The sequence below is a fragment of the Semicossyphus pulcher genome, unplaced genomic scaffold (assembly GCF_022749685.1).
Source record: "Semicossyphus pulcher isolate SPU_LCO1_2020_fin unplaced genomic scaffold, fSemPul1.0.p SCAF_21, whole genome shotgun sequence".
NCBI lineage: Eukaryota > Metazoa > Chordata > Actinopteri > Labriformes > Labridae > Semicossyphus > Semicossyphus pulcher.
Window position 1 is genome coordinate 13426828 of NW_027211695.1, and position 25293 is coordinate 13452120.

The window sequence follows — 25293 nt, forward strand, 5'->3', positions numbered from 1 at the left end:
TTCTGTCTCTGAGAAAGCAAACACCGTCCAGCAACCGCGCACAAGCCTAAAACCTAAGCATGCCAGCGAGGGAAGAATGTCCAGAGCACATTTCTTCCACAAAGACAGAACAATCTCGGAGAGGAGGACACGCAATTCATTCTGTCCCCTCCAAAGGGCCGCACCCACTTCTTGCTGCCATCGCGACCGCGGCTTCACAGCGTACATCAGACATCTCTGCACAGCAAGGCTGCCACTTTCTGGACTAACTGCAAAAGTAACCCGAGGCCTCTAAATGAACACGCCCACAAACACGCTGACTCACCAGTCGGGAAAACGCGCAGCACAGGCACAGCCGAGGAGGACTCCTTTTTTTTCTCTTTCCTTCAACACAACGATCAGGGGAGAGCGCGAACGCAGTCCCCCACTACCACAAATTATGCAGTCGAGATTCCCACATTTGGGGAATTCGCAGTGGTCAGCACAGCCGCAGTGCAATGGCTGAGCCTCGCCCTGGGTGAACCACCTTCTTGATCATGGTATCTCCCCTGCCAGGTAAGTATGAGTTGGAAGCGTCAGAGACAGGGGACTCACTCCCAGACACGGCCCCCTGGCTGACGGTGCCCAGCACGCATAATCCCCGAGTTGGGGGCCTTTAGCATTAGCTCACCTTCACCTGCTACCAAAGTTGCTGAAAAGTTCAAAACACTGCTGCAATTTGACCAGGGTGTGCGGCACACACGCTCTGTCCCTTTGTTTCCTTCTCCCAGCATTAATTGCTCTAGCAAAAAAGAGATTAAAAAAAGACACAACACAACTCGGAATAGCTACTCGGCAAGCCGTTTCTGTCTCTGAGAAAGCAAACACCGTCCAGCAACCGCGCACAAGCCTAAAACCTAAGCATGCCAGCGAGGGAAGAATGTCCAGAGCACATTTCTTCCACAAAGACAGAACAATCTCGGAGAGGAGGACACGCAATTCATTCTGTCCCCTCCAAAGGGCCGCACCCACTTCTTGCTGCCATCGCGACCGCGGCTTCACAGCGTACATCAGACATCTCTGCACAGCAAGGCTGCCACTTTCTGGACTAACCGCAAAAGTAACCCGAGGCCTCTAAATGAACACGCCCACAAACACGCTGACTCACCAGTCGGGAAAACGCGCAGCACAGGCACAGCCGAGGAGGACTCCTTTTTTTTCTCTTTCCTTCAACACAACGATCAGGGGAGAGCGCGAACGCAGTCCCCCACTACCACAAATTATGCAGTCGAGATTCCCACATTTGGGGAATTCGCAGCGGTCAGCACAGCCGCAGTGCAATGGCTGAGCCTCGCCCTGGGTGAACCACCTTCTTGATCATGGTATCTCCCCTGCCAGGTAAGTATGAGTTGGAAGCGTCAGAGACAGGGGACTCACTCCCAGACACGGCCCCCTGGCTGACGGTGCCCAGCACGCATAATCCCCGAGTTGGGGGCCTTTAGCATTAGCTCACCTTCACCTGCTACCAAAGTTGCTGAAAAGTTCAAAACACTGCTGCAATTTGACCAGGGTGTGCGGCACACACGCTCTGTCCCTTTGTTTCCTTCTCCCAGCATTAATTGCTCTAGCAAAAAAGAGATTAAAAAAAGACACAACACAACTCGGAATAGCTACTCGGCAAGCCGTTTCTGTCTCTGAGAAAGCAAACACCGTCCAGCAACCGCGCACAAGCCTAAAACCTAAGCATGCCAGCGAGGGAAGAATGTCCAGAGCACATTTCTTCCACAAAGACAGAACAATCTCGGAGAGGAGGACACGCAATTCATTCTGTCCCCTCCAAAGGGCCGCACCCACTTCTTGCTGCCATCGCGACCGCGGCTTCACAGCGTACATCAGACATCTCTGCACAGCAAGGCTGCCACTTTCTGGACTAACCGCAAAAGTAACCCGAGGCCTCTAAATGAACACGCCCACAAACACGCTGACTCACCAGTCGGGAAAACGCGCAGCACAGGCACAGCCGAGGAGGACTCCTTTTTTTTCTCTTTCCTTCAACACAACGATCAGGGGAGAGCGCGAACGCAGTCCCCCACTACCACAAATTATGCAGTCGAGATTCCCACATTTGGGGAATTCGCAGCGGTCAGCACAGCCGCAGTGCAATGGCTGAGCCTCGCCCTGGGTGAACCACCTTCTTGATCATGGTATCTCCCCTGCCAGGTAAGTATGAGTTGGAAGCGTCAGAGACAGGGGACTCACTCCCAGACACGGCCCCCTGGCTGACGGTGCCCAGCACGCATAATCCCCGAGTTGGGGGCCTTTAGCATTAGCTCACCTTCACCTGCTACCAAAGTTGCTGAAAAGTTCAAAACACTGCTGCAATTTGACCAGGGTGTGCGGCACACACGCTCTGTCCCTTTGTTTCCTTCTCCCAGCATTAATTGCTCTAGCAAAAAAGAGATTAAAAAAAGACACAACACAACTCGGAATAGCTACTCGGCAAGCCGTTTCTGTCTCTGAGAAAGCAAACACCGTCCAGCAACCGCGCACAAGCCTAAAACCTAAGCATGCCAGCGAGGGAAGAATGTCCAGAGCACATTTCTTCCACAAAGACAGAACAATCTCGGAGAGGAGGACACGCAATTCATTCTGTCCCCTCCAAAGGGCCGCACCCACTTCTTGCTGCCATCGCGACCGCGGCTTCACAGCGTACATCAGACATCTCTGCACAGCAAGGCTGCCACTTTCTGGACTAACCGCAAAAGTAACCCGAGGCCTCTAAATGAACACGCCCACAAACACGCTGACTCACCAGTCGGGAAAACGCGCAGCACAGGCACAGCCGAGGAGGACTCCTTTTTTTTCCTCTTTCCTTCAACACAACGATCAGGGGAGAGCGCGAACGCAGTCCCCCACTACCACAAATTATGCAGTCGAGATTCCCACATTTGGGGAATTCGCAGCGGTCAGCACAGCCGCAGTGCAATGGCTGAGCCTCGCCCTGGGTGAACCACCTTCTTGATCGTGGTATCTCCCCTGCCAGGTAAGTATGAGTTGGAAGCGTCAGAGACAGGGGACTCACTCCCAGACACGGCCCCCTGGCTGACGGTGCCCAGCACGCATAATCCCCGAGTTGGGGGCCTTTAGCATTAGCTCACCTTCACCTGCTACCAAAGTTGCTGAAAAGTTCAAAACACTGCTGCAATTTGACCAGGGTGTGCGGCACACACGCTCTGTCCCTTTGTTTCCTTCTCCCAGCATTAATTGCTCTAGCAAAAAAGAGATTAAAAAAAGACACAACACAACTCGGAATAGCTACTCGGCAAGCCGTTTCTGTCTCTGAGAAAGCAAACACCGTCCAGCAACCGCGCACAAGCCTAAAACCTAAGCATGCCAGCGAGGGAAGAATGTCCAGAGCACATTTCTTCCACAAAGACAGAACAATCTCGGAGAGGAGGACACGCAATTCATTCTGTCCCCTCCAAAGGGCCGCACCCACTTCTTGCTGCCATCGCGACCGCGGCTTCACAGCGTACATCAGACATCTCTGCACAGCAAGGCTGCCACTTTCTGGACTAACTGCAAAAGTAACCCGAGGCCTCTAAATGAACACGCCCACAAACACGCTGACTCACCAGTCGGGAAAACGCGCAGCACAGGCACAGCCGAGGAGGACTCCTTTTTTTTCTCTTTCCTTCAACACAACGATCAGGGGAGAGCGCGAACGCAGTCCCCCACTACCACAAATTATGCAGTCGAGATTCCCACATTTGGGGAATTCGCAGCGGTCAGCACAGCCGCAGTGCAATGGCTGAGCCTCGCCCTGGGTGAACCACCTTCTTGATCATGGTATCTCCCCTGCCAGGTAAATATGAGTTGGAAGCGTCAGAGACAGGGGACTCACTCCCAGACACGGCCCCCTGGCTGACGGTGCCCAGCACGCATAATCCCCGAGTTGGGGGCCTTTAGCATTAGCTCACCTTCACCTGCTACCAAAGTTGCTGAAAAGTTCAAAACACTGCTGCAATTTGACCAGGGTGTGCGGCACACACGCTCTGTCCCTTTGTTTCCTTCTCCCAGCATTAATTGCTCTAGCAAAAAAGAGATTAAAAAAAGACACAACACAACTCGGAATAGCTACTCGGCAAGCCGTTTCTGTCTCTGAGAAAGCAAACACCGTCCAGCAACCGCGCACAAGCCTAAAACCTAAGCATGCCAGCGAGGGAAGAATGTCCAGAGCACATTTCTTCCACAAAGACAGAACAATCTCGGAGAGGAGGACACGCAATTCATTCTGTCCCCTCCAAAGGGCCGCACCCACTTCTTGCTGCCATCGCGACCGCGGCTTCACAGCGTACATCAGACATCTCTGCACAGCAAGGCTGCCACTTTCTGGACTAACCGCAAAAGTAACCCGAGGCCTCTAAATGAACACGCCCACAAACACGCTGACTCACCAGTCGGGAAAACGCGCAGCACAGGCACAGCCGAGGAGGACTCCTTTTTTTTCTCTTTCCTTCAACACAACGATCAGGGGAGAGCGCGAACGCAGTCCCCCACTACCACAAATTATGCAGTCGAGATTGCCACATTTGGGGAATTCGCAGCGGTCAGCACAGCCGCAGTGCAATGGCTGAGCCTCGCCCTGGGTGAACCACCTTCTTGATCATGGTATCTCCCCTGCCAGGTAAGTATGAGTTGGAAGCGTCAGAGACAGGGGACTCACTCCCAGACACGGCCCCCTGGCTGACGGTGCCCAGCACGCATAATCCCCGAGTTGGGGGCCTTTAGCATTAGCTCACCTTCACCTGCTACCAAAGTTACTGAAAAGTTCAAAACACTGCTGCAATTTGACCAGGGTGTGCGGCACACACGCTCTGTCCCTTTGTTTCCTTCTCCCAGCATTAATTGCTCTAGCAAAAAAGAGATTAAAAAAAGACACAACACAACTCGGAATAGCTACTCGGCAAGCCGTTTCTGTCTCTGAGAAAGCAAACACCGTCCAGCAACCGCGCACAAGCCTAAAACCTAAGCATGCCAGCGAGGGAAGAATGTCCAGAGCACATTTCTTCCACAAAGACAGAACAATCTCGGAGAGGAGGACACGCAATTCATTCTGTCCCCTCCAAAGGGCCGCACCCACTTCTTGCTGCCATCGCGACCGCGGCTTCACAGCGTACATCAGACATCTCTGCACAGCAAGGCTGCCACTTTCTGGACTAACCGCAAAAGTAACCCGAGGCCTCTAAATGAACACGCCCACAAACACGCTGACTCACCAGTCGGGAAAACGCGCAGCACAGGCACAGCCGAGGAGGACTCCTTTTTTTTCTCTTTCCTTCAACACAACGATCAGGGGAGAGCGCGAACGCAGTCCCCCACTACCACAAATTATGCAGTCGAGATTCCCACATTTGGGGAATTCGCAGCGGTCAGCACAGCCGCAGTGCAATGGCTGAGCCTCGCCCTGGGTGAACCACCTTCTTGATCATGGTATCTCCCCTGCCAGGTAAGTATGAGTTGGAAGCGTCAGAGACAGGGGACTCACTCCCAGACACGGCCCCCTGGCTGACGGTGCCCAGCACGCATAATCCCCGAGTTGGGGGCCTTTAGCATTAGCTCACCTTCACCTGCTACCAAAGTTGCTGAAAAGTTCAAAACACTGCTGCAATTTGACCAGGGTGTGCGGCACACACGCTCTGTCCCTTTGTTTCCTTCTCCCAGCATTAATTGCTCTAGCAAAAAAGAGATTAAAAAAAGACACAACACAACTCGGAATAGCTACTCGGCAAGCCGTTTCTGTCTCTGAGAAAGCAAACACCGTCCAGCAACCGCGCACAAGCCTAAAACCTAAGCATGCCAGCGAGGGAAGAATGTCCAGAGCACATTTCTTCCACAAAGACAGAACAATCTCGGAGAGGAGGACACGCAATTCATTCTGTCCCCTCCAAAGGGCCGCACCCACTTCTTGCTGCCATCGCGACCGCGGCTTCACAGCGTACATCAGACATCTCTGCACAGCAAGGCTGCCACTTTCTGGACTAACCGCAAAAGTAACCCGAGGCCTCTAAATGAACACGCCCACAAACACGCTGACTCACCAGTCGGGAAAACGCGCAGCACAGGCACAGCCGAGGAGGACTCCTTTTTTTTCTCTTTCCTTCAACACAACGATCAGGGGAGAGCGCGAACGCAGTCCCCCACTACCACAAATTATGCAGTCGAGATTCCCACATTTGGGGAATTCGCAGCGGTCAGCACAGCCGCAGTGCAATGGCTGAGCCTCGCCCTGGGTGAACCACCTTCTTGATCATGGTATCTCCCCTGCCAGGTAAGTATGAGTTGGAAGCGTCAGAGACAGGGGACTCACTCCCAGACACGGCCCCCTGGCTGACGGTGCCCAGCACGCATAATCCCCGAGTTGGGGGCCTTTAGCATTAGCTCACCTTCACCTGCTACCAAAGTTGCTGAAAAGTTCAAAACACTGCTGCAATTTGACCAGGGTGTGCGGCACACACGCTCTGTCCCTTTGTTTCCTTCTCCCAGCATTAATTGCTCTAGCAAAAAAGAGATTAAAAAAAGACACAACACAACTCGGAATAGCTACTCGGCAAGCCGTTTCTGTCTCTGAGAAAGCAAACACCGTCCAGCAACCGCGCACAAGCCTAAAACCTAAGCATGCCAGCGAGGGAAGAATGTCCAGAGCACATTTCTTCCACAAAGACAGAACAATCTCGGAGAGGAGGACACGCAATTCATTCTGTCCCCTCCAAAGGGCCGCACCCACTTCTTGCTGCCATCGCGACCGCGGCTTCACAGCGTACATCAGACATCTCTGCACAGCAAGGCTGCCACTTTCTGGACTAACCGCAAAAGTAACCCGAGGCCTCTAAATGAACACGCCCACAAACACGCTGACTCACCAGTCGGGAAAACGCGCAGCACAGGTACAGCCGAGGAGGACTCCTTTTTTTTCTCTTTCCTTCAACACAACGATCAGGGGAGAGCGCGAACGCAGTCCCCCACTACCACAAATTATGCAGTCGAGGTTCCCACATTTGGGGAATTCGCAGCGGTCAGCACAGCCGCAGTGCAATGGCTGAGCCTCGCCCTGGGTGAACCACCTTCTTGATCGTGGTATCTCCCCTGCCAGGTAAGTATGAGTTGGAAGCGTCAGAGACAGGGGACTCACTCCCAGACACGGCCCCCTGGCTGACGGTGCCCAGCACGCATAATCCCCGAGTTGGGGGCCTTTAGCATTAGCTCACCTTCACCTGCTACCAAAGTTGCTGAAAAGTTCAAAACACTGCTGCAATTTGACCAGGGTGTGCGGCACACACGCTCTGTCCCTTTGTTTCCTTCTCCCAGCATTAATTGCTCTAGCAAAAAAGAGATTAAAAAAAGACACAACACAACTCGGAATAGCTACTCGGCAAGCCGTTTCTGTCTCTGAGAAAGCAAACACCGTCCAGCAACCGCGCACAAGCCTAAAACCTAAGCATGCCAGCGAGGGAAGAATGTCCAGAGCACATTTCTTCCACAAAGACAGAACAATCTCGGAGAGGAGGACACGCAATTCATTCTGTCCCCTCCAAAGGGCCGCACCCACTTCTTGCTGCCATCGCGACCGCGGCTTCACAGCGTACATCAGACATCTCTGCACAGCAAGGCTGCCACTTTCTGGACTAACCGCAAAAGTAACCCGAGGCCTCTAAATGAACACGCCCACAAACACGCTGACTCACCAGTCGGGAAAACGCGCAGCACAGGCACAGCCGAGGAGGACTCCTTTTTTTTCTCTTTCCTTCAACACAACGATCAGGGGAGAGCGCGAACGCAGTCCCCCACTACCACAAATTATGCAGTCGAGATTCCCACATTTGGGGAATTCGCAGCGGTCAGCACAGCCGCAGTGCAATGGCTGAGCCTCGCCCTGGGTGAACCACCTTCTTGATCATGGTATCTCCCCTGCCAGGTAAGTATGAGTTGGAAGCGTCAGAGACAGGGGACTCACTCCCAGACACGGCCCCCTGGCTGACGGTGCCCAGCACGCATAATCCCCGAGTTGGGGGCCTTTAGCATTAGCTCACCTTCACCTGCTACCAAAGTTGCTGAAAAGTTCAAAACACTGCTGCAATTTGACCAGGGTGTGCGGCACACACGCTCTGTCCCTTTGTTTCCTTCTCCCAGCATTAATTGCTCTAGCAAAAAAGAGATTAAAAAAAGACACAACACAACTCGGAATAGCTACTCGGCAAGCCGTTTCTGTCTCTGAGAAAGCAAACACCGTCCAGCAACCGCGCACAAGCCTAAAACCTAAGCATGCCAGCGAGGGAAGAATGTCCAGAGCACATTTCTTCCACAAAGACAGAACAATCTCGGAGAGGAGGACACGCAATTCATTCTGTCCCCTCCAAAGGGCCGCACCCACTTCTTGCTGCCATCGCGACCGCGGCTTCACAGCGTACATCAGACATCTCTGCACAGCAAGGCTGCCACTTTCTGGACTAACCGCAAAAGTAACCCGAGGCCTCTAAATGAACACGCCCACAAACACGCTGACTCACCAGTCGGGAAAACGCGCAGCACAGGCACAGCCGAGGAGGACTCCTTTTTTTTCTCTTTCCTTCAACACAACGATCAGGGGAGAGCGCGAACGCAGTCCCCCACTACCACAAATTATGCAGTCGAGATTCCCACATTTGGGGAATTCGCAGCGGTCAGCACAGCCGCAGTGCAATGGCTGAGCCTCGCCCTGGGTGAACCACCTTCTTGATCATGGTATCTCCCCTGCCAGGTAAGTATGAGTTGGAAGCGTCAGAGACAGGGGACTCACTCCCAGACACGGCCCCCTGGCTGACGGTGCCCAGCACGCATAATCCCCGAGTTGGGGGCCTTTAGCATTAGCTCACCTTCACCTGCTACCAAAGTTGCTGAAAAGTTCAAAACACTGCTGCAATTTGACCAGGGTGTGCGGCACACACGCTCTGTCCCTTTGTTTCCTTCTCCCAGCATTAATTGCTCTAGCAAAAAAGAGATTAAAAAAAGACACAACACAACTCGGAATAGCTACTCGGCAAGCCGTTTCTGTCTCTGAGAAAGCAAACACCGTCCAGCAACCGCGCACAAGCCTAAAACCTAAGCATGCCAGCGAGGGAAGAATGTCCAGAGCACATTTCTTCCACAAAGACAGAACAATCTCGGAGAGGAGGACACGCAATTCATTCTGTCCCCTCCAAAGGGCCGCACCCACTTCTTGCTGCCATCGCGACCGCGGCTTCACAGCGTACATCAGACATCTCTGCACAGCAAGGCTGCCACTTTCTGGACTAACCGCAAAAGTAACCCGAGGCCTCTAAATGAACACGCCCACAAACACGCTGACTCACCAGTCGGGAAAACGCGCAGCACAGGTACAGCCGAGGAGGACTCCTTTTTTTTCTCTTTCCTTCAACACAACGATCAGGGGAGAGCGCGAACGCAGTCCCCCACTACCACAAATTATGCAGTCGAGGTTCCCACATTTGGGGAATTCGCAGCGGTCAGCACAGCCGCAGTGCAATGGCTGAGCCTCGCCCTGGGTGAACCACCTTCTTGATCGTGGTATCTCCCCTGCCAGGTAAGTATGAGTTGGAAGCGTCAGAGACAGGGGACTCACTCCCAGACACGGCCCCCTGGCTGACGGTGCCCAGCACGCATAATCCCCGAGTTGGGGGCCTTTAGCATTAGCTCACCTTCACCTGCTACCAAAGTTGCTGAAAAGTTCAAAACACTGCTGCAATTTGACCAGGGTGTGCGGCACACACGCTCTGTCCCTTTGTTTCCTTCTCCCAGCATTAATTGCTCTAGCAAAAAAGAGATTAAAAAAAGACACAACACAACTCGGAATAGCTACTCGGCAAGCCGTTTCTGTCTCTGAGAAAGCAAACACCGTCCAGCAACCGCGCACAAGCCTAAAACCTAAGCATGCCAGCGAGGGAAGAATGTCCAGAGCACATTTCTTCCACAAAGACAGAACAATCTCGGAGAGGAGGACACGCAATTCATTCTGTCCCCTCCAAAGGGCCGCACCCACTTCTTGCTGCCATCGCGACCGCGGCTTCACAGCGTACATCAGACATCTCTGCACAGCAAGGCTGCCACTTTCTGGACTAACTGCAAAAGTAACCCGAGGCCTCTAAATGAACACGCCCACAAACACGCTGACTCACCAGTCGGGAAAACGCGCAGCACAGGCACAGCCGAGGAGGACTCCTTTTTTTTCTCTTTCCTTCAACACAACGATCAGGGGAGAGCGCGAACGCAGTCCCCCACTACCACAAATTATGCAGTCGAGATTCCCACATTTGGGGAATTCGCAGTGGTCAGCACAGCCGCAGTGCAATGGCTGAGCCTCGCCCTGGGTGAACCACCTTCTTGATCATGGTATCTCCCCTGCCAGGTAAGTATGAGTTGGAAGCGTCAGAGACAGGGGACTCACTCCCAGACACGGCCCCCTGGCTGACGGTGCCCAGCACGCATAATCCCCGAGTTGGGGGCCTTTAGCATTAGCTCACCTTCACCTGCTACCAAAGTTGCTGAAAAGTTCAAAACACTGCTGCAATTTGACCAGGGTGTGCGGCACACACGCTCTGTCCCTTTGTTTCCTTCTCCCAGCATTAATTGCTCTAGCAAAAAAGAGATTAAAAAAAGACACAACACAACTCGGAATAGCTACTCGGCAAGCCGTTTCTGTCTCTGAGAAAGCAAACACCGTCCAGCAACCGCGCACAAGCCTAAAACCTAAGCATGCCAGCGAGGGAAGAATGTCCAGAGCACATTTCTTCCACAAAGACAGAACAATCTCGGAGAGGAGGACACGCAATTCATTCTGTCCCCTCCAAAGGGCCGCACCCACTTCTTGCTGCCATCGCGACCGCGGCTTCACAGCGTACATCAGACATCTCTGCACAGCAAGGCTGCCACTTTCTGGACTAACCGCAAAAGTAACCCGAGGCCTCTAAATGAACACGCCCACAAACACGCTGACTCACCAGTCGGGAAAACGCGCAGCACAGGCACAGCCGAGGAGGACTCCTTTTTTTTCTCTTTCCTTCAACACAACGATCAGGGGAGAGCGCGAACGCAGTCCCCCACTACCACAAATTATGCAGTCGAGATTCCCACATTTGGGGAATTCGCAGCGGTCAGCACAGCCGCAGTGCAATGGCTGAGCCTCGCCCTGGGTGAACCACCTTCTTGATCATGGTATCTCCCCTGCCAGGTAAGTATGAGTTGGAAGCGTCAGAGACAGGGGACTCACTCCCAGACACGGCCCCCTGGCTGACGGTGCCCAGCACGCATAATCCCCGAGTTGGGGGCCTTTAGCATTAGCTCACCTTCACCTGCTACCAAAGTTGCTGAAAAGTTCAAAACACTGCTGCAATTTGACCAGGGTGTGCGGCACACACGCTCTGTCCCTTTGTTTCCTTCTCCCAGCATTAATTGCTCTAGCAAAAAAGAGATTAAAAAAAGACACAACACAACTCGGAATAGCTACTCGGCAAGCCGTTTCTGTCTCTGAGAAAGCAAACACCGTCCAGCAACCGCGCACAAGCCTAAAACCTAAGCATGCCAGCGAGGGAAGAATGTCCAGAGCACATTTCTTCCACAAAGACAGAACAATCTCGGAGAGGAGGACACGCAATTCATTCTGTCCCCTCCAAAGGGCCGCACCCACTTCTTGCTGCCATCGCGACCGCGGCTTCACAGCGTACATCAGACATCTCTGCACAGCAAGGCTGCCACTTTCTGGACTAACCGCAAAAGTAACCCGAGGCCTCTAAATGAACACGCCCACAAACACGCTGACTCACCAGTCGGGAAAACGCGCAGCACAGGCACAGCCGAGGAGGACTCCTTTTTTTTCTCTTTCCTTCAACACAACGATCAGGGGAGAGCGCGAACGCAGTCCCCCACTACCACAAATTATGCAGTCGAGATTCCCACATTTGGGGAATTCGCAGCGGTCAGCACAGCCGCAGTGCAATGGCTGAGCCTCGCCCTGGGTGAACCACCTTCTTGATCATGGTATCTCCCCTGCCAGGTAAGTATGAGTTGGAAGCGTCAGAGACAGGGGACTCACTCCCAGACACGGCCCCCTGGCTGACGGTGCCCAGCACGCATAATCCCCGAGTTGGGGGCCTTTAGCATTAGCTCACCTTCACCTGCTACCAAAGTTGCTGAAAAGTTCAAAACACTGCTGCAATTTGACCAGGGTGTGCGGCACACACGCTCTGTCCCTTTGTTTCCTTCTCCCAGCATTAATTGCTCTAGCAAAAAAGAGATTAAAAAAAGACACAACACAACTCGGAATAGCTACTCGGCAAGCCGTTTCTGTCTCTGAGAAAGCAAACACCGTCCAGCAACCGCGCACAAGCCTAAAACCTAAGCATGCCAGCGAGGGAAGAATGTCCAGAGCACATTTCTTCCACAAAGACAGAACAATCTCGGAGAGGAGGACACGCAATTCATTCTGTCCCCTCCAAAGGGCCGCACCCACTTCTTGCTGCCATCGCGACCGCGGCTTCACAGCGTACATCAGACATCTCTGCACAGCAAGGCTGCCACTTTCTGGACTAACCGCAAAAGTAACCCGAGGCCTCTAAATGAACACGCCCACAAACACGCTGACTCACCAGTCGGGAAAACGCGCAGCACAGGCACAGCCGAGGAGGACTCCTTTTTTTTCCTCTTTCCTTCAACACAACGATCAGGGGAGAGCGCGAACGCAGTCCCCCACTACCACAAATTATGCAGTCGAGATTCCCACATTTGGGGAATTCGCAGCGGTCAGCACAGCCGCAGTGCAATGGCTGAGCCTCGCCCTGGGTGAACCACCTTCTTGATCGTGGTATCTCCCCTGCCAGGTAAGTATGAGTTGGAAGCGTCAGAGACAGGGGACTCACTCCCAGACACGGCCCCCTGGCTGACGGTGCCCAGCACGCATAATCCCCGAGTTGGGGGCCTTTAGCATTAGCTCACCTTCACCTGCTACCAAAGTTGCTGAAAAGTTCAAAACACTGCTGCAATTTGACCAGGGTGTGCGGCACACACGCTCTGTCCCTTTGTTTCCTTCTCCCAGCATTAATTGCTCTAGCAAAAAAGAGATTAAAAAAAGACACAACACAACTCGGAATAGCTACTCGGCAAGCCGTTTCTGTCTCTGAGAAAGCAAACACCGTCCAGCAACCGCGCACAAGCCTAAAACCTAAGCATGCCAGCGAGGGAAGAATGTCCAGAGCACATTTCTTCCACAAAGACAGAACAATCTCGGAGAGGAGGACACGCAATTCATTCTGTCCCCTCCAAAGGGCCGCACCCACTTCTTGCTGCCATCGCGACCGCGGCTTCACAGCGTACATCAGACATCTCTGCACAGCAAGGCTGCCACTTTCTGGACTAACTGCAAAAGTAACCCGAGGCCTCTAAATGAACACGCCCACAAACACGCTGACTCACCAGTCGGGAAAACGCGCAGCACAGGCACAGCCGAGGAGGACTCCTTTTTTTTCTCTTTCCTTCAACACAACGATCAGGGGAGAGCGCGAACGCAGTCCCCCACTACCACAAATTATGCAGTCGAGATTCCCACATTTGGGGAATTCGCAGCGGTCAGCACAGCCGCAGTGCAATGGCTGAGCCTCGCCCTGGGTGAACCACCTTCTTGATCATGGTATCTCCCCTGCCAGGTAAATATGAGTTGGAAGCGTCAGAGACAGGGGACTCACTCCCAGACACGGCCCCCTGGCTGACGGTGCCCAGCACGCATAATCCCCGAGTTGGGGGCCTTTAGCATTAGCTCACCTTCACCTGCTACCAAAGTTGCTGAAAAGTTCAAAACACTGCTGCAATTTGACCAGGGTGTGCGGCACACACGCTCTGTCCCTTTGTTTCCTTCTCCCAGCATTAATTGCTCTAGCAAAAAAGAGATTAAAAAAAGACACAACACAACTCGGAATAGCTACTCGGCAAGCCGTTTCTGTCTCTGAGAAAGCAAACACCGTCCAGCAACCGCGCACAAGCCTAAAACCTAAGCATGCCAGCGAGGGAAGAATGTCCAGAGCACATTTCTTCCACAAAGACAGAACAATCTCGGAGAGGAGGACACGCAATTCATTCTGTCCCCTCCAAAGGGCCGCACCCACTTCTTGCTGCCATCGCGACCGCGGCTTCACAGCGTACATCAGACATCTCTGCACAGCAAGGCTGCCACTTTCTGGACTAACCGCAAAAGTAACCCGAGGCCTCTAAATGAACACGCCCACAAACACGCTGACTCACCAGTCGGGAAAACGCGCAGCACAGGCACAGCCGAGGAGGACTCCTTTTTTTTCTCTTTCCTTCAACACAACGATCAGGGGAGAGCGCGAACGCAGTCCCCCACTACCACAAATTATGCAGTCGAGATTGCCACATTTGGGGAATTCGCAGCGGTCAGCACAGCCGCAGTGCAATGGCTGAGCCTCGCCCTGGGTGAACCACCTTCTTGATCATGGTATCTCCCCTGCCAGGTAAGTATGAGTTGGAAGCGTCAGAGACAGGGGACTCACTCCCAGACACGGCCCCCTGGCTGACGGTGCCCAGCACGCATAATCCCCGAGTTGGGGGCCTTTAGCATTAGCTCACCTTCACCTGCTACCAAAGTTACTGAAAAGTTCAAAACACTGCTGCAATTTGACCAGGGTGTGCGGCACACACGCTCTGTCCCTTTGTTTCCTTCTCCCAGCATTAATTGCTCTAGCAAAAAAGAGATTAAAAAAAGACACAACACAACTCGGAATAGCTACTCGGCAAGCCGTTTCTGTCTCTGAGAAAGCAAACACCGTCCAGCAACCGCGCACAAGCCTAAAACCTAAGCATGCCAGCGAGGGAAGAATGTCCAGAGCACATTTCTTCCACAAAGACAGAACAATCTCGGAGAGGAGGACACGCAATTCATTCTGTCCCCTCCAAAGGGCCGCACCCACTTCTTGCTGCCATCGCGACCGCGGCTTCACAGCGTACATCAGACATCTCTGCACAGCAAGGCTGCCACTTTCTGGACTAACCGCAAAAGTAACCCGAGGCCTCTAAATGAACACGCCCACAAACACGCTGACTCACCAGTCGGGAAAACGCGCAGCACAGGCACAGCCGAGGAGGACTCCTTTTTTTTCTCTTTCCTTCAACACAACGATCAGGGGAGAGCGCGAACGCAGTCCCCCACTACCACAAATTATGCAGTCGAGATTCCCACATTTGGGGAATTCGCAGCGGTCAGCACAGCCGCAGTGCAATGGCTGAGCCTCGCCCTGGGTGAACCACCTTCTTGATCGTGGTATCTCCCCTGCCAGGTAAGTATGAGTTGGAAGCGTCAGAGACAGGGGACTCACTCCCAGACACGGCCCCCTGGCTGACGGTGCCCAGCACGCATAATCCCCGAGTTGGGGGCCTTTAGCATTAGCTCACCTTCACCTGCTACCAAAGTTGCTGAAAAGTTCAAAACACTGCTGCAATTTGACCAGGGTGTGCGGCACACACGCTCTGTCCCTTTGTTTCCTTCTCCCAGCATTAATTGCTCTAGCAAAAAAGAGATTAAAAAAAGACACAACACAACTCGGAATAGCTACTCGGCAAGCCGTTTCTGTCTCTGAGAAAGCAAACACCGTCCAGCAACCGCGCACAAGCCTAAAACCTAAGCATGCCAGCGAGGGAAGAATGTCCAGAGCACATTTCTTCCACAAAGACAGAACAATCTCGGAGAGGAGGACACGCAATTCATTCTGTCCCCTCCAAAGGGCCGCACCCACTTCTTGCTGCCATCGCGACCGCGGCTTCACAGCGTACATCAGACATCTCTGCACAGCAAGGCTGCCACTTTCTGGACTAACCGCAAAAGTAACCCGAGGCCTCTAAATGAACACGCCCACAAACACGCTGACTCACCAGTCGGGAAAACGCGCAGCACAGGCACAGCCGAGGAGGACTCCTTTTTTTTCTCTTTCCTTCAACACAACGATCAGGGGAGAGCGCGAACGCAGTCCCCCACTACCACAAATTATGCAGTCGAGATTCCCACATTTGGGGAATTCGCAGCGGTCAGCACAGCCGCAGTGCAATGGCTGAGCCTCGCCCTGGGTGAACCACCTTCTTGATCATGGTATCTCCCCTGCCAGGTAAGTATGAGTTGGAAGCGTCAGAGACAGGGGACTCACTCCCAGACACGGCCCCCTGGCTGACGGTGCCCAGCACGCATAATCCCCGAGTTGGGGGCCTTTAGCATTAGCTCACCTTCACCTGCTACCAAAGTTGCTGAAAAGTTCAAAACACTGCTGCAATTTGACCAGGGTGTGCGGCACACACGCTCTGTCCCTTTGTTTCCTTCTCCCAGCATTAATTGCTCTAGCAAAAAAGAGATTAAAAAAAGACACAACACAACTCGGAATAGCTACTCGGCAAGCCGTTTCTGTCTCTGAGAAAGCAAACACCGTCCAGCAACCGCGCACAAGCCTAAAACCTAAGCATGCCAGCGAGGGAAGAATGTCCAGAGCACATTTCTTCCACAAAGACAGAACAATCTCGGAGAGGAGGACACGCAATTCATTCTGTCCCCTCCAAAGGGCCGCACCCACTTCTTGCTGCCATCGCGACCGCGGCTTCACAGCGTACATCAGACATCTCTGCACAGCAAGGCTGCCACTTTCTGGACTAACCGCAAAAGTAACCCGAGGCCTCTAAATGAACACGCCCACAAACACGCTGACTCACCAGTCGGGAAAACGCGCAGCACAGGTACAGCCGAGGAGGACTCCTTTTTTTTCTCTTTCCTTCAACACAACGATCAGGGGAGAGCGCGAACGCAGTCCCCCACTACCACAAATTATGCAGTCGAGGTTCCCACATTTGGGGAATTCGCAGCGGTCAGCACAGCCGCAGTGCAATGGCTGAGCCTCGCCCTGGGTGAACCACCTTCTTGATCGTGGTATCTCCCCTGCCAGGTAAGTATGAGTTGGAAGCGTCAGAGACAGGGGACTCACTCCCAGACACGGCCCCCTGGCTGACGGTGCCCAGCACGCATAATCCCCGAGTTGGGGGCCTTTAGCATTAGCTCACCTTCACCTGCTACCAAAGTTGCTGAAAAGTTCAAAACACTGCTGCAATTTGACCAGGGTGTGCGGCACACACGCTCTGTCCCTTTGTTTCCTTCTCCCAGCATTAATTGCTCTAGCAAAAAAGAGATTAAAAAAAGACACAACACAACTCGGAATAGCTACTCGGCAAGCCGTTTCTGTCTCTGAGAAAGCAAACACCGTCCAGCAACCGCGCACAAGCCTAAAACCTAAGCATGCCAGCGAGGGAAGAATGTCCAGAGCACATTTCTTCCACAAAGACAGAACAATCTCGGAGAGGAGGACACGCAATTCATTCTGTCCCCTCCAAAGGGCCGCACCCACTTCTTGCTGCCATCGCGACCGCGGCTTCACAGCGTACATCAGACATCTCTGCACAGCAAGGCTGCCACTTTCTGGACTAACTGCAAAAGTAACCCGAGGCCTCTAAATGAACACGCCCACAAACACGCTGACTCACCAGTCGGGAAAACGCGCAGCACAGGCACAGCCGAGGAGGACTCCTTTTTTTTCTCTTTCCTTCAACACAACGATCAGGGGAGAGCGCGAACGCAGTCCCCCACTACCACAAATTATGCAGTCGAGATTCCCACATTTGGGGAATTCGCAGTGGTCAGCACAGCCGCAGTGCAATGGCTGAGCCTCGCCCTGGGTGAACCACCTTCTTGATCATGGTATCTCCCCTGCCAGGTAAGTATGAGTTGGAAGCGTCAGAGACAGGGGACTCACTCCCAGACACGGCCCCCTGGCTGACGGTGCCCAGCACGCATAATCCCCGAGTTGGGGGCCTTTAGCATTAGCTCACCTTCACCTGCTACCAAAGTTGCTGAAAAGTTCAAAACACTGCTGCAATTTGACCAGGGTGTGCGGCACACACGCTCTGTCCCTTTGTTTCCTTCTCCCAGCATTAATTGCTCTAGCAAAAAAGAGATTAAAAAAAGACACAACACAACTCGGAATAGCTACTCGGCAAGCCGTTTCTGTCTCTGAGAAAGCAAACACCGTCCAGCAACCGCGCACAAGCCTAAAACCTAAGCATGCCAGCGAGGGAAGAATGTCCAGAGCACATTTCTTCCACAAAGACAGAACAATCTCGGAGAGGAGGACACGCAATTCATTCTGTCCCCTCCAAAGGGCCGCACCCACTTCTTGCTGCCATCGCGACCGCGGCTTCACAGCGTACATCAGACATCTCTGCACAGCAAGGCTGCCACTTTCTGGACTAACCGCAAAAGTAACCCGAGGCCTCTAAATGAACACGCCCACAAACACGCTGACTCACCAGTCGGGAAAACGCGCAGCACAGGCACAGCCGAGGAGGACTCCTTTTTTTTCTCTTTCCTTCAACACAACGATCAGGGGAGAGCGCGAACGCAGTCCCCCACTACCACAAATTATGCAGTCGAGATTGCCACATTTGGGGAATTCGCAGCGGTCAGCACAGCCGCAGTGCAATGGCTGAGCCTCGCCCTGGGTGAACCACCTTCTTGATCATGGTATCTCCCCTGCCAGGTAAGTATGAGTTGGAAGCGTCAGAGACAGGGGACTCACTCCCAGACACGGCCCCCTGGCTGACGGTGCCCAGCACGCATAATCCCCGAGTTGGGGGCCTTTAGCATTAGCTCACCTTCACCTGCTACCAAAGTTACTGAAAAGTTCAAAACACTGCTGCAATTTGACCAGGGTGTGCGGCACACACGCTCTGTCCCTTTGTTTCCTTCTCCCAGCATTAATTGCTCTAGCAAAAAAGAGATTAAAAAAAGACACAACACAACTCGGAATAGCTACTCGGCAAGCCGTTTCTGTCTCTGAGAAAGCAAACACCGTCCAGCAACCGCGCACAAGCCTAAAACCTAAGCATGCCAGCGAGGGAAGAATGTCCAGAGCACATTTCTTCCACAAAGACAGAACAATCTCGGAGAGGAGGACACGCAATTCATTCTGTCCCCTCCAAAGGGCCGCACCCACTTCTTGCTGCCATCGCGACCGCGGCTTCACAGCGTACATCAGACATCTCTGCACAGCAAGGCTGCCACTTTCTGGACTAACCGCAAAAGTAACCCGAGGCCTCTAAATGAACACGCCCACAAACACGCTGACTCACCAGTCGGGAAAACGCGCAGCACAGGTACAGCCGAGGAGGACTCCTTTTTTTTCTCTTTCCTTCAACACAACGATCAGGGGAGAGCGCGAACGCAGTCCCCCACTACCACAAATTATGCAGTCGAGGTTCCCACATTTGGGGAATTCGCAGCGGTCAGCACAGCCGCAGTGCAATGGCTGAGCCTCGCCCTGGGTGAACCACCTTCTTGATCGTGGTATCTCCCCTGCCAGGTAAGTATGAGTTGGAAGCGTCAGAGACAGGGGACTCACTCCCAGACACGGCCCCCTGGCTGACGGTGCCCAGCACGCATAATCCCCGAGTTGGGGGCCTTTAGCATTAGCTCACCTTCACCTGCTACCAAAGTTGCTGAAAAGTTCAAAACACTGCTGCAATTTGACCAGGGTGTGCGGCACACACGCTCTGTCCCTTTGTTTCCTTCTCCCAGCATTAATTGCTCTAGCAAAAAAGAGATTAAAAAAAGACACAACACAACTCGGAATAGCTACTCGGCAAGCCGTTTCTGTCTCTGAGAAAGCAAACACCGTCCAGCAACCGCGCACAAGCCTAAAACCTAAGCATGCCAGCGAGGGAAGAATGTCCAGAGCACATTTCTTCCACAAAGACAGAACAATCTCGGAGAGGAGGACACGCAATTCATTCTGTCCCCTCCAAAGGGCCGCACCCACTTCTTGCTGCCATCGCGACCGCGGCTTCACAGCGTACATCAGACATCTCTGCACAGCAAGGCTGCCACTTTCTGGACTAACTGCAAAAGTAACCCGAGGCCTCTAAATGAACACGCCCACAAACACGCTGACTCACCAGTCGGGAAAACGCGCAGCACAGGCACAGCCGAGGAGGACTCCTTTTTTTTCTCTTTCCTTCAACACAACGATCAGGGGAGAGCGCGAACGCAGTCCCCCACTACCACAAATTATGCAGTCGAGATTCCCACATTTGGGGAATTCGCAGTGGTCAGCACAGCCGCAGTGCAATGGCTGAGCCTCGCCCTGGGTGAACCACCTTCTTGATCATGGTATCTCCCCTGCCAGGTAAGTATGAGTTGGAAGCGTCAGAGACAGGGGACTCACTCCCAGACACGGCCCCCTGGCTGACGGTGCCCAGCACGCATAATCCCCGAGTTGGGGGCCTTTAGCATTAGCTCACCTTCACCTGCTACCAAAGTTGCTGAAAAGTTCAAAACACTGCTGCAATTTGACCAGGGTGTGCGGCACACACGCTCTGTCCCTTTGTTTCCTTCTCCCAGCATTAATTGCTCTAGCAAAAAAGAGATTAAAAAAAGACACAACACAACTCGGAATAGCTACTCGGCAAGCCGTTTCTGTCTCTGAGAAAGCAAACACCGTCCAGCAACCGCGCACAAGCCTAAAACCTAAGCATGCCAGCGAGGGAAGAATGTCCAGAGCACATTTCTTCCACAAAGACAGAACAATCTCGGAGAGGAGGACACGCAATTCATTCTGTCCCCTCCAAAGGGCCGCACCCACTTCTTGCTGCCATCGCGACCGCGGCTTCACAGCGTACATCAGACATCTCTGCACAGCAAGGCTGCCACTTTCTGGACTAACCGCAAAAGTAACCCGAGGCCTCTAAATGAACACGCCCACAAACACGCTGACTCACCAGTCGGGAAAACGCGCAGCACAGGCACAGCCGAGGAGGACTCCTTTTTTTTCTCTTTCCTTCAACACAACGATCAGGGGAGAGCGCGAACGCAGTCCCCCACTACCACAAATTATGCAGTCGAGATTCCCACATTTGGGGAATTCGCAGCGGTCAGCACAGCCGCAGTGCAATGGCTGAGCCTCGCCCTGGGTGAACCACCTTCTTGATCATGGTATCTCCCCTGCCAGGTAAGTATGAGTTGGAAGCGTCAGAGACAGGGGACTCACTCCCAGACACGGCCCCCTGGCTGACGGTGCCCAGCACGCATAATCCCCGAGTTGGGGGCCTTTAGCATTAGCTCACCTTCACCTGCTACCAAAGTTGCTGAAAAGTTCAAAACACTGCTGCAATTTGACCAGGGTGTGCGGCACACACGCTCTGTCCCTTTGTTTCCTTCTCCCAGCATTAATTGCTCTAGCAAAAAAGAGATTAAAAAAAGACACAACACAACTCGGAATAGCTACTCGGCAAGCCGTTTCTGTCTCTGAGAAAGCAAACACCGTCCAGCAACCGCGCACAAGCCTAAAACCTAAGCATGCCAGCGAGGGAAGAATGTCCAGAGCACATTTCTTCCACAAAGACAGAACAATCTCGGAGAGGAGGACACGCAATTCATTCTGTCCCCTCCAAAGGGCCGCACCCACTTCTTGCTGCCATCGCGACCGCGGCTTCACAGCGTACATCAGACATCTCTGCACAGCAAGGCTGCCACTTTCTGGACTAACCGCAAAAGTAACCCGAGGCCTCTAAATGAACACGCCCACAAACACGCTGACTCACCAGTCGGGAAAACGCGCAGCACAGGCACAGCCGAGGAGGACTCCTTTTTTTTCTCTTTCCTTCAACACAACGATCAGGGGAGAGCGCGAACGCAGTCCCCCACTACCACAAATTATGCAGTCGAGATTCCCACATTTGGGGAATTCGCAGCGGTCAGCACAGCCGCAGTGCAATGGCTGAGCCTCGCCCTGGGTGAACCACCTTCTTGATCATGGTATCTCCCCTGCCAGGTAAGTATGAGTTGGAAGCGTCAGAGACAGGGGACTCACTCCCAGACACGGCCCCCTGGCTGACGGTGCCCAGCACGCATAATCCCCGAGTTGGGGGCCTTTAGCATTAGCTCACCTTCACCTGCTACCAAAGTTGCTGAAAAGTTCAAAACACTGCTGCAATTTGACCAGGGTGTGCGGCACACACGCTCTGTCCCTTTGTTTCCTTCTCCCAGCATTAATTGCTCTAGCAAAAAAGAGATTAAAAAAAGACACAACACAACTCGGAATAGCTACTCGGCAAGCCGTTTCTGTCTCTGAGAAAGCAAACACCGTCCAGCAACCGCGCACAAGCCTAAAACCTAAGCATGCCAGCGAGGGAAGAATGTCCAGAGCACATTTCTTCCACAAAGACAGAACAATCTCGGAGAGGAGGACACGCAATTCATTCTGTCCCCTCCAAAGGGCCGCACCCACTTCTTGCTGCCATCGCGACCGCGGCTTCACAGCGTACATCAGACATCTCTGCACAGCAAGGCTGCCACTTTCTGGACTAACCGCAAAAGTAACCCGAGGCCTCTAAATGAACACGCCCACAAACACGCTGACTCACCAGTCGGGAAAACGCGCAGCACAGGCACAGCCGAGGAGGACTCCTTTTTTTTCCTCTTTCCTTCAACACAACGATCAGGGGAGAGCGCGAACGCAGTCCCCCACTACCACAAATTATGCAGTCGAGATTCCCACATTTGGGGAATTCGCAGCGGTCAGCACAGCCGCAGTGCAATGGCTGAGCCTCGCCCTGGGTGAACCACCTTCTTGATCGTGGTATCTCCCCTGCCAGGTAAGTATGAGTTGGAAGCGTCAGAGACAGGGGACTCACTCCCAGACACGGCCCCCTGGCTGACGGTGCCCAGCACGCATAATCCCCGAGTTGGGGGCCTTTAGCATTAGCTCACCTTCACCTGCTACCAAAGTTGCTGAAAAGTTCAAAACACTGCTGCAATTTGACCAGGGTGTGCGGCACACACGCTCTGTCCCTTTGTTTCCTTCTCCCAGCATTAATTGCTCTAGCAAAAAAGAGATTAAAAAAAGACACAACACAACTCGGAATAGCTACTCGGCAAGCCGTTTCTGTCTCTGAGAAAGCAAACACCGTCCAGCAACCGCGCACAAGCCTAAAACCTAAGCATGCCAGCGAGGGAAGAATGTCCAGAGCACATTTCTTCCACAAAGACAGAACAATCTCGGAGAGGAGGACACGCAATTCATTCTGTCCCCTCCAAAGGGCCGCACCCACTTCTTGCTGCCATCGCGACCGCGGCTTCACAGCGTACATCAGACATCTCTGCACAGCAAGGCTGCCACTTTCTGGACTAACTGCAAAAGTAACCCGAGGCCTCTAAATGAACACGCCCACAAACACGCTGACTCACCAGTCGGGAAAACGCGCAGCACAGGCACAGCCGAGGAGGACTCCTTTTTTTTCTCTTTCCTTCAACACAACGATCAGGGGAGAGCGCGAACGCAGTCCCCCACTACCACAAATTATGCAGTCGAGATTCCCACATTTGGGGAATTCGCAGCGGTCAGCACAGCCGCAGTGCAATGGCTGAGCCTCGCCCTGGGTGAACCACCTTCTTGATCATGGTATCTCCCCTGCCAGGTAAATATGAGTTGGAAGCGTCAGAGACAGGGGACTCACTCCCAGACACGGCCCCCTGGCTGACGGTGCCCAGCACGCATAATCCCCGAGTTGGGGGCCTTTAGCATTAGCTCACCTTCACCTGCTACCAAAGTTGCTGAAAAGTTCAAAACACTGCTGCAATTTGACCAGGGTGTGCGGCACACACGCTCTGTCCCTTTGTTTCCTTCTCCCAGCATTAATTGCTCTAGCAAAAAAGAGATTAAAAAAAGACACAACACAACTCGGAATAGCTACTCGGCAAGCCGTTTCTGTCTCTGAGAAAGCAAACACCGTCCAGCAACCGCGCACAAGCCTAAAACCTAAGCATGCCAGCGAGGGAAGAATGTCCAGAGCACATTTCTTCCACAAAGACAGAACAATCTCGGAGAGGAGGACACGCAATTCATTCTGTCCCCTCCAAAGGGCCGCACCCACTTCTTGCTGCCATCGCGACCGCGGCTTCACAGCGTACATCAGACATCTCTGCACAGCAAGGCTGCCACTTTCTGGACTAACCGCAAAAGTAACCCGAGGCCTCTAAATGAACACGCCCACAAACACGCTGACTCACCAGTCGGGAAAACGCGCAGCACAGGCACAGCCGAGGAGGACTCCTTTTTTTTCTCTTTCCTTCAACACAACGATCAGGGGAGAGCGCGAACGCAGTCCCCCACTACCACAAATTATGCAGTCGAGATTGCCACATTTGGGGAATTCGCAGCGGTCAGCACAGCCGCAGTGCAATGGCTGAGCCTCGCCCTGGGTGAACCACCTTCTTGATCATGGTATCTCCCCTGCCAGGTAAGTATGAGTTGGAAGCGTCAGAGACAGGGGACTCACTCCCAGACACGGCCCCCTGGCTGACGGTGCCCAGCACGCATAATCCCCGAGTTGGGGGCCTTTAGCATTAGCTCACCTTCACCTGCTACCAAAGTTACTGAAAAGTTCAAAACACTGCTGCAATTTGACCAGGGTGTGCGGCACACACGCTCTGTCCCTTTGTTTCCTTCTCCCAGCATTAATTGCTCTAGCAAAAAAGAGATTAAAAAAAGACACAACACAACTCGGAATAGCTACTCGGCAAGCCGTTTCTGTCTCTGAGAAAGCAAACACCGTCCAGCAACCGCGCACAAGCCTAAAACCTAAGCATGCCAGCGAGGGAAGAATGTCCAGAGCACATTTCTTCCACAAAGACAGAACAATCTCGGAGAGGAGGACACGCAATTCATTCTGTCCCCTCCAAAGGGCCGCACCCACTTCTTGCTGCCATCGCGACCGCGGCTTCACAGCGTACATCAGACATCTCTGCACAGCAAGGCTGCCACTTTCTGGACTAACCGCAAAAGTAACCCGAGGCCTCTAAATGAACACGCCCACAAACACGCTGACTCACCAGTCGGGAAAACGCGCAGCACAGGCACAGCCGAGGAGGACTCCTTTTTTTTCTCTTTCCTTCAACACAACGATCAGGGGAGAGCGCGAACGCAGTCCCCCACTACCACAAATTATGCAGTCGAGATTCCCACATTTGGGGAATTCGCAGCGGTCAGCACAGCCGCAGTGCAATGGCTGAGCCTCGCCCTGGGTGAACCACCTTCTTGATCATGGTATCTCCCCTGCCAGGTAAGTATGAGTTGGAAGCGTCAGAGACAGGGGACTCACTCCCAGACACGGCCCCCTGGCTGACGGTGCCCAGCACGCATAATCCCCGAGTTGGGG

At 53.2% G+C, this 25293-nt stretch overlaps 31 non-coding genes across 31 annotated transcripts; all 31 read right to left on the minus strand.

Moving 5' to 3' along the window:
* Positions 1 to 378: 378 nt before the first annotated feature.
* On the minus strand, positions 379 to 542 carry LOC138601626 (U1 spliceosomal RNA). The gene has a single exon (XR_011309122.1). It is a non-coding gene; the product is annotated as a U1 spliceosomal RNA (small nuclear RNA).
* Positions 543 to 1200: 658 nt separating this feature from the next.
* LOC138601335 (U1 spliceosomal RNA) lies at positions 1201 to 1364 on the minus strand. The gene has a single exon (XR_011308848.1). It is a non-coding gene; the product is annotated as a U1 spliceosomal RNA (small nuclear RNA).
* Positions 1365 to 2022: 658 nt separating this feature from the next.
* Positions 2023 to 2186, minus strand: LOC138601336 (U1 spliceosomal RNA). The gene has a single exon (XR_011308849.1). It is a non-coding gene; the product is annotated as a U1 spliceosomal RNA (small nuclear RNA).
* A 659-nt stretch (positions 2187 to 2845) lies between these two features.
* On the minus strand, positions 2846 to 3009 carry LOC138601443 (U1 spliceosomal RNA). Its single transcript, XR_011308950.1, has one exon. It is a non-coding gene; the product is annotated as a U1 spliceosomal RNA (small nuclear RNA).
* A 658-nt stretch (positions 3010 to 3667) lies between these two features.
* LOC138601602 (U1 spliceosomal RNA) lies at positions 3668 to 3831 on the minus strand. Its single transcript, XR_011309099.1, has one exon. It is a non-coding gene; the product is annotated as a U1 spliceosomal RNA (small nuclear RNA).
* Positions 3832 to 4489: 658 nt separating this feature from the next.
* Positions 4490 to 4653, minus strand: LOC138601576 (U1 spliceosomal RNA). The gene has a single exon (XR_011309075.1). It is a non-coding gene; the product is annotated as a U1 spliceosomal RNA (small nuclear RNA).
* Positions 4654 to 5311: 658 nt separating this feature from the next.
* On the minus strand, positions 5312 to 5475 carry LOC138601338 (U1 spliceosomal RNA). Its single transcript, XR_011308851.1, has one exon. It is a non-coding gene; the product is annotated as a U1 spliceosomal RNA (small nuclear RNA).
* A 658-nt stretch (positions 5476 to 6133) lies between these two features.
* Positions 6134 to 6297, minus strand: LOC138601339 (U1 spliceosomal RNA). Its single transcript, XR_011308852.1, has one exon. It is a non-coding gene; the product is annotated as a U1 spliceosomal RNA (small nuclear RNA).
* A 658-nt stretch (positions 6298 to 6955) lies between these two features.
* Positions 6956 to 7119, minus strand: LOC138601589 (U1 spliceosomal RNA). The gene has a single exon (XR_011309087.1). It is a non-coding gene; the product is annotated as a U1 spliceosomal RNA (small nuclear RNA).
* A 658-nt stretch (positions 7120 to 7777) lies between these two features.
* On the minus strand, positions 7778 to 7941 carry LOC138601340 (U1 spliceosomal RNA). The gene has a single exon (XR_011308853.1). It is a non-coding gene; the product is annotated as a U1 spliceosomal RNA (small nuclear RNA).
* A 658-nt stretch (positions 7942 to 8599) lies between these two features.
* On the minus strand, positions 8600 to 8763 carry LOC138601341 (U1 spliceosomal RNA). Its single transcript, XR_011308854.1, has one exon. It is a non-coding gene; the product is annotated as a U1 spliceosomal RNA (small nuclear RNA).
* A 658-nt stretch (positions 8764 to 9421) lies between these two features.
* LOC138601590 (U1 spliceosomal RNA) lies at positions 9422 to 9585 on the minus strand. The gene has a single exon (XR_011309088.1). It is a non-coding gene; the product is annotated as a U1 spliceosomal RNA (small nuclear RNA).
* Positions 9586 to 10243: 658 nt separating this feature from the next.
* LOC138601682 (U1 spliceosomal RNA) lies at positions 10244 to 10407 on the minus strand. The gene has a single exon (XR_011309175.1). It is a non-coding gene; the product is annotated as a U1 spliceosomal RNA (small nuclear RNA).
* A 658-nt stretch (positions 10408 to 11065) lies between these two features.
* Positions 11066 to 11229, minus strand: LOC138601343 (U1 spliceosomal RNA). Its single transcript, XR_011308855.1, has one exon. It is a non-coding gene; the product is annotated as a U1 spliceosomal RNA (small nuclear RNA).
* A 658-nt stretch (positions 11230 to 11887) lies between these two features.
* Positions 11888 to 12051, minus strand: LOC138601344 (U1 spliceosomal RNA). Its single transcript, XR_011308856.1, has one exon. It is a non-coding gene; the product is annotated as a U1 spliceosomal RNA (small nuclear RNA).
* Positions 12052 to 12710: 659 nt separating this feature from the next.
* On the minus strand, positions 12711 to 12874 carry LOC138601455 (U1 spliceosomal RNA). Its single transcript, XR_011308961.1, has one exon. It is a non-coding gene; the product is annotated as a U1 spliceosomal RNA (small nuclear RNA).
* Positions 12875 to 13532: 658 nt separating this feature from the next.
* On the minus strand, positions 13533 to 13696 carry LOC138601603 (U1 spliceosomal RNA). The gene has a single exon (XR_011309100.1). It is a non-coding gene; the product is annotated as a U1 spliceosomal RNA (small nuclear RNA).
* Positions 13697 to 14354: 658 nt separating this feature from the next.
* On the minus strand, positions 14355 to 14518 carry LOC138601577 (U1 spliceosomal RNA). Its single transcript, XR_011309076.1, has one exon. It is a non-coding gene; the product is annotated as a U1 spliceosomal RNA (small nuclear RNA).
* Positions 14519 to 15176: 658 nt separating this feature from the next.
* On the minus strand, positions 15177 to 15340 carry LOC138601466 (U1 spliceosomal RNA). The gene has a single exon (XR_011308972.1). It is a non-coding gene; the product is annotated as a U1 spliceosomal RNA (small nuclear RNA).
* Positions 15341 to 15998: 658 nt separating this feature from the next.
* On the minus strand, positions 15999 to 16162 carry LOC138601345 (U1 spliceosomal RNA). Its single transcript, XR_011308857.1, has one exon. It is a non-coding gene; the product is annotated as a U1 spliceosomal RNA (small nuclear RNA).
* A 658-nt stretch (positions 16163 to 16820) lies between these two features.
* Positions 16821 to 16984, minus strand: LOC138601591 (U1 spliceosomal RNA). The gene has a single exon (XR_011309089.1). It is a non-coding gene; the product is annotated as a U1 spliceosomal RNA (small nuclear RNA).
* A 658-nt stretch (positions 16985 to 17642) lies between these two features.
* On the minus strand, positions 17643 to 17806 carry LOC138601279 (U1 spliceosomal RNA). The gene has a single exon (XR_011308795.1). It is a non-coding gene; the product is annotated as a U1 spliceosomal RNA (small nuclear RNA).
* Positions 17807 to 18464: 658 nt separating this feature from the next.
* Positions 18465 to 18628, minus strand: LOC138601578 (U1 spliceosomal RNA). Its single transcript, XR_011309077.1, has one exon. It is a non-coding gene; the product is annotated as a U1 spliceosomal RNA (small nuclear RNA).
* A 658-nt stretch (positions 18629 to 19286) lies between these two features.
* Positions 19287 to 19450, minus strand: LOC138601592 (U1 spliceosomal RNA). Its single transcript, XR_011309090.1, has one exon. It is a non-coding gene; the product is annotated as a U1 spliceosomal RNA (small nuclear RNA).
* A 658-nt stretch (positions 19451 to 20108) lies between these two features.
* Positions 20109 to 20272, minus strand: LOC138601290 (U1 spliceosomal RNA). Its single transcript, XR_011308806.1, has one exon. It is a non-coding gene; the product is annotated as a U1 spliceosomal RNA (small nuclear RNA).
* Positions 20273 to 20930: 658 nt separating this feature from the next.
* Positions 20931 to 21094, minus strand: LOC138601346 (U1 spliceosomal RNA). The gene has a single exon (XR_011308858.1). It is a non-coding gene; the product is annotated as a U1 spliceosomal RNA (small nuclear RNA).
* Positions 21095 to 21752: 658 nt separating this feature from the next.
* LOC138601347 (U1 spliceosomal RNA) lies at positions 21753 to 21916 on the minus strand. The gene has a single exon (XR_011308859.1). It is a non-coding gene; the product is annotated as a U1 spliceosomal RNA (small nuclear RNA).
* Positions 21917 to 22575: 659 nt separating this feature from the next.
* Positions 22576 to 22739, minus strand: LOC138601478 (U1 spliceosomal RNA). Its single transcript, XR_011308983.1, has one exon. It is a non-coding gene; the product is annotated as a U1 spliceosomal RNA (small nuclear RNA).
* Positions 22740 to 23397: 658 nt separating this feature from the next.
* On the minus strand, positions 23398 to 23561 carry LOC138601604 (U1 spliceosomal RNA). The gene has a single exon (XR_011309101.1). It is a non-coding gene; the product is annotated as a U1 spliceosomal RNA (small nuclear RNA).
* A 658-nt stretch (positions 23562 to 24219) lies between these two features.
* On the minus strand, positions 24220 to 24383 carry LOC138601579 (U1 spliceosomal RNA). The gene has a single exon (XR_011309078.1). It is a non-coding gene; the product is annotated as a U1 spliceosomal RNA (small nuclear RNA).
* Positions 24384 to 25041: 658 nt separating this feature from the next.
* LOC138601348 (U1 spliceosomal RNA) lies at positions 25042 to 25205 on the minus strand. The gene has a single exon (XR_011308860.1). It is a non-coding gene; the product is annotated as a U1 spliceosomal RNA (small nuclear RNA).
* Between the last annotated feature and the right edge of the window lie 88 nt (positions 25206 to 25293).